Here is a 6,000-nt window from a genome sequence, read left to right as displayed (position 1 = left end):
CTCTGTGCTCCGGGCACACCCACCCTGCTGAAACTTCTCTTCTCCAGAGCTTCAGGTCCACCTGCCTGAGTGCCCTGCTGTTCAGATCGGTCAGAAACCACAGAGTCGGGAGTCACCCTGCTCTCCCTCAGGACACCCTAATAGACCTCGTTCTTTATTCCGATCTGGACCGATACGCAATGTCCCCCACAAGAGCCGTGCATTCAGACACGATTCTGCACGCGTCTTAATGAGGAGGACTGTGCAGAGGAAACTAGTCACCCTGTCAACACTTGCCCAGGCTCCCAACGAACAGAGAAATGTGCTTGTTGCCAGGGGAGGAGGGAAAAATACAAAAGCTGCTCCCGGAGTGAGATCCGCCTAGCCGCCCCCTTACTCCCTGGCCAGGCCTGGCCCCTGCCTTACCTGTATAACCCTGCAGCCTGGCAGCTGATACGGACCCGAGTTGGCCTGAGACCTACCTTCTGAGCCTGCCTGAACTGTCACTGGGTGGTGCTTACCCAAGAAATTTATTTGTTTAAAGTCAATTCTAATAGTATTCCATCCCAATTATGTGAATAAACACAGAAAAAAAATTGGGGAAAAATAAACCAAAACACTAGTGGCTTTCACTGGGTCAAGTTATTAAAAATTCAACCTGTATGTTCTGATTAGTTTATAATGAATATGCGTTTTACTTCCAATCAGAAAAAAAAAATTTTTTTTTTAAGGAGATTTGGCACAGGTCTCGCTGCTAGTTGGAGAACCCAGGACTGCCGATCGCTTTCTTTTTTCTCTCTTTTTTTCTTTAGAGAAACACTTTATTTATTTATGGCTGCGTTGGGTATTCATTGCTGCACGCGGGCTTTCTCTAGTTGCGGCGAGCGGGGGCTGCTCTTCACTGTGGTGCACAGGCTTCTCACTGCGGTGGCTTCTCCTGCTGTGAAGCACGGGCTCTAGGCGCCACGGGCTTCAGTAGCTGTGGCATGTGGGCTCAGTAGTTGTGGCTTGCGGGCTCTAGGGCACAGGCTCAGTAGTTGTGGCGCACGGGCTTAGCTGCTCCGCGGCATGTGGGATCCTCCAGGACCCAGGGCTCGAACCCGTGTCCCCTGCATTTGCAGGCAGATTCTTAACCATGGCGCCACCAGGAAATTAAAATTTTTTTTAATAGAGAATTGTTGGTTTGCTTTAGGTCATTGGTGTGGGTATTGTAACTCCCAAGGCTTATGGTGTTGGCCGGCACACACCCAGCTTTACACCCTGTGACACGTGGGATTTGCATCCTGGTTCTGTTGATGTGTCTCCTCTTCTTTAGTTTCTGACTCTGGTGGCTTTGATCCAGCTCTGTGACTTTCAGTTGACCCTGGCTATGCCCTGGATACAACACATTGTCCACCCTAGTGTCTTGTCCAGCTCAGTACAGCCCCACCTTGGCCTCGGACCCCAAAGTTGGCCTCCCAGGCCCCATGTCTGGTTGCTGTAATCAGGTGAATAGCTTTTGATCCCTGGTGTCCCTCTGGTTTCTTAGAGTCCAGTTTCAGGGTGCAAACTCAGCCTAGGAACACCCATAGAATAATTCAGAAATCCTTGTGATTCTTAGGGGATTGAGTTCTCTTTTTACATTCGAATCAACCCAACTCTGGAAAGCAGACAATTCCCTGGGGGTTGTTGATCATCTACATGAAGTGATGGTCCTTCTCTATACTTGTGGGTCAAGAAGACACACCACAAATGCCACCATGGGATCTGTCACTCTTCACCACCTGAGCATCCTCAGTTCCACTCAATCCAACAATTACCAACTTAGCAACAAGCGAGGACTCATCATCCTGCTCGTGCCCCCTCTAAATGCTGGGGCTGAGGGAAGACTGAGAAGGAACTACAATTCCGTGGTTGGATGTCAAATAACAAAACTCTGATCCATGCAGAAATGGAGACCACGTGCTTCTTTATTTGTCATACGTTAGTGATGCTGAGACCTTCCCACTGATTATGTGCCACTTCATAGATGATACAATATTCCGCCCCCCTGGACATAATTCTTTTTTTTTTGTAATTGAAGTATAGTTGACTTACAGTGTTGTGTTCATTTCTGCCATGCAGCAAAGTACATATATATACATTCTTTTTCATATTCTTTTCCATGATGGTTTACCACAGGATATTGAATATAGCTCCCTGTGCTATACAGTAGGACCTCGTTGTTTATCCATTCTCTACATAATAGTTTACATCTGCTAACCCCAAACTCCCAATCCATCCCTCCCCCACCTTCTTCCCCCTTGGCAACCACAGGTCTGTTCTCTATGCAGGACACAATTCTTAAACCTCCTCCTGACAATGAGGGTCTAAAAGGCTGAGAGCAGTACCTAGGAGAAGATTCATTTGGAGAGAGCAGTATTTTCACATAGACTTGATTCTCACTATAAATAATTCCCACTTCGCAGGTAGTCAGAGCAGCCTCCTGACTTGCTCAAGCTCAGAAAGCTTGAATAAATAAAATTGAATACATGAAATAAATGAAAATGGCAGGAGACCCAGAGAGATGTTGTCTTCAAGGCAGGGCCCTGCCCCCTAGGCAATGACCCCTCTCTAAAACCTCCCTGAGGTGGCCCTCTGGAGAGGACCGTCTGTGACCTGGCTCACAGCCCAAAACCTTCATCAATCCGAGGGCAAAGGAGGCCACAAAGCACTCCTTCACTTCTGAGAAGAATCAAGTAAATCCATGAGAAACTGACAGGGACTGAGTAATCAGAGAAACCAGCCTTTCAGTGAAGATGGACGGGTAGCAGGTAAAGACAATTAGGGGGTGTGAACGGTCTGACAGGTACCAAGGTCAATAATAAGAAACAACGTGACAGGCAGCAGTAATCAAACTAAGTGTGCGGGGAAGACTGCAATCCTGAAGCTATCAGCAAGGAAGCCTGGAAGGGGGTGGGCAGGACATTTATCGCCCTAACAATAAACCGTGCTGATGGCCAGCAGCACAGTGCGTCCTCGGTCCTACTGGGGTCACCTCACACACTCCCAGCAGCAGTTCTCCTGGCTAACACTGCAGAGAGGAACGTTTCAGAAACTTTGGCAGCAGGAAAAACCAGTTTGTGGGGATATGCAGACACCTGAGTAGGTAAGGTTGGCTGGAAATATATCACAGGTTTGTGTATGTATGTATTTGGAGAGAGAGAGAATCTACTAGACTCCAGGATCTGTGCTATATGCTGGGACCAAAGACAAGTAGATTATACACCTGCCCTCTAGGGACTCTCTGTTGGTGGGGGGTGGGGGTGGGGAACAACTTTGCAGGTAACTATTGTGATAAGTGTAATAACAAGTTCTGTTGGAGCTCAGAGAGGGAGATTATTGTCACAAATTCTTTCTCATATGGAGGCTTCCAGACACACTGGATGCATCCCTTGACAAAAAAAAATTGAATCTTGGTGCCCTTGCTTAAATGCTTTGTGATTTTAGACAAGTCACTTAAACTCTCTGTGACTCAGTTTCCTCATCTGTAAAATGGGGACAAGTATGGTTGCTGTGGGGATTGAGTTAATATGTAATGCCCTTGGATGAGTGCCTGGAGTATGCCTGGGATATGCAGGTATCAGTCAGAAAAAGCCACTCCTTTCCTTCATAGAACAATCCTGCACACACATTGCAATGCGGTCAATTGCACAAATCCTGGGTCATGCAGTTATGCGTGAAGGTGAAGGTGGTGGGGATTTTACCTTCCTAATCAAAAGCAGCTGGTTTGGACAAACCCAGCCACCAGTCCCACATGCTCAGTCTTCAAAGAAAAGCCCAGCGATCTTGCTATTTTGGAGAAAGGCAATACATACTCATTGTTGATTTACAAAAAGACAACACTCAGAATGGGAGAAAATATTTGCAAATGAGTCAATGGACAAAGGATTAATCTCCATATATATAAATAGATCATACAGCTGAATATTAAAAAAAACAAACAACCCAATCAAAAATGGGCAGAAGACCTAAATAGACATTTCTCCAAAGAAAACATACAGGTGGCCAAGAAGCACATGAAAAGCTGCTCAACATCACTAATCATTAGACAAATGCAAATCAAAACTACAATGAGGTATCACCTCACACCAGTTAGAATGGGCATCATCAGAAAATATACAAACAACAAATACTGGAGAGGGTGTGGAGAAAAGGGAACCCTCTCGCACTGTTGGTGGGAATGTAAATTGATACAGCCACTGTGGAGAACAGTATGGAGGTTCCCTAAAAAACTAAAAATTCAATTACCATAGGACTCAGCAATCCCACTACTGGGCATATACCCAGAGAAAACCATAATTCAAAAAGAGTCATGTAACACAACGTTCACTGCAGCACTATTTACAATAGCCAGGACATGGAAGCAACCTAAATGCCCATCAACAGATGAATGGATAAAGAAGATGTGGTACATATATACAATGGAATATTGCTCAGCCATAAAAAGGAACGAAATTGGGTCATTTGTAGAGACGTGGATGGACCTAGAGGCTGTCATACAGAGTGAAGTAAGTCAGAAAGAGAAAAACAAATATCGTATATTAACGGCATCTATGTGGAATCTAGAAAAATGGTACAGATGAACCGGTTTGCAAGGCAGAAATAGAGACACAGATGTAGAGAACAAATGTCTGGACACCAAGGGGAGAAAGCGGGGCAGGGGGTGGTGGCGGGATGAATTGGGAGATTGCGATTGACATATATACACTAATATGTATAAAATAGATAACTAATAAGAACCTGCTGTATAAAAAATAAAAGAAACTTTTAAAGTTAAAAAAAAATGTGGGTTCGTCTTGTTGATCAAAAGTTTGTTTCATTCTAGACATTAGGCTCTAGACTAATGAAGGTATAATATTCCAGAACAGTAGGAAGGCACGTCATTGCCTACTTCAAAATTATCTTCAAATACAGGATAAAGCATGGAAAATTCTCCGAGCTGGCTTGGGAAACAGGTCACCTGTGTTGGGCTTCTCATTCATTCAGTGAATCAGGCTGGTGTCTTGCTCAGCAGGGGGAACTCTTTCATAAAATGATTTCCCTGCAGGAATCCTGTTTGATAATGCAAACTAGGATCAAAGGGATAGGTTTTACGAACTCCAGAGAAAGGATTCGCTCTTGAGTTGTTACTGGGGAATCTGAGAGCCCCTTGGGGTATAGTCCTCCAACCCTCAAGAAGGAGAGTTGTTGAGTAAATCCAGAGAGAAACAGAAAGGTTCCCTGTGCCCTGACCATCTTGGGCTCCTCCCTCTCTCTCCTCTGACCCTGGGCTGCCAGACCCCATCCCACACCCAGCCCTATGGCCAAGAGTCAATGGCTGCACCCCCAAACCCCTACCCCAGCAAAGTGCTCGTTAAAGCCTCTATACATGGCCAAAGAGTTGAAAAAGTATAAGGCTGGAACTATTTTTTAACTCAGAGAAACACATTCTTGCTGAGGAATACATAAGCCCGTGCCTTTATCATTATTATTTTTTAATGTCACTGTACTTTTCCAGTGTCCCCATCAGAAAAACAAACTCAAGAAGATGTGAGTCAAATTCCTTTTAACACTGTAAAGTTCTCAGAGACAAACTTCTCAAGTTTTCCTCAGAAAATCTGATTTCTTTAATACCAGCTTTATGGCATGTTATTCATAGGAATAAGCCTCAGTGTACTCATCTGTAATGTGGGGTAGTATACCCACCTTACATACTTTACAAAATTCATAGAACAATCAATCGAGACTACGCTTATGAAAACGTCTTGAAAACTATAATGAGCTCTGCAGATGCCAGGTGTACTCTGACTCATTTTAGTGCTTTTCAACAGGGGAAAGGTAGAAAGATCAATGTGAGGAAAAAAATGTTGAAACCTTTTACAGGCGATGAAAATTATTCTCTGCTACAGCATGAAACCGCACTGAACCATGTCCACTGTTAGGTTAGTTGAAGGCTGTTGTTAAAATGAAAATGTGACTGTTATTTATGGTTTAAGGCCTACCTCTTTCGAAACAGGTTTT

This window comes from Phocoena phocoena, chromosome 1, assembly GCF_963924675.1.
Source record: "Phocoena phocoena chromosome 1, mPhoPho1.1, whole genome shotgun sequence".
NCBI classification, from domain to species: Eukaryota; Metazoa; Chordata; class Mammalia; order Artiodactyla; family Phocoenidae; genus Phocoena; species Phocoena phocoena.
This window is presented reverse-complemented; position numbering follows the sequence as displayed.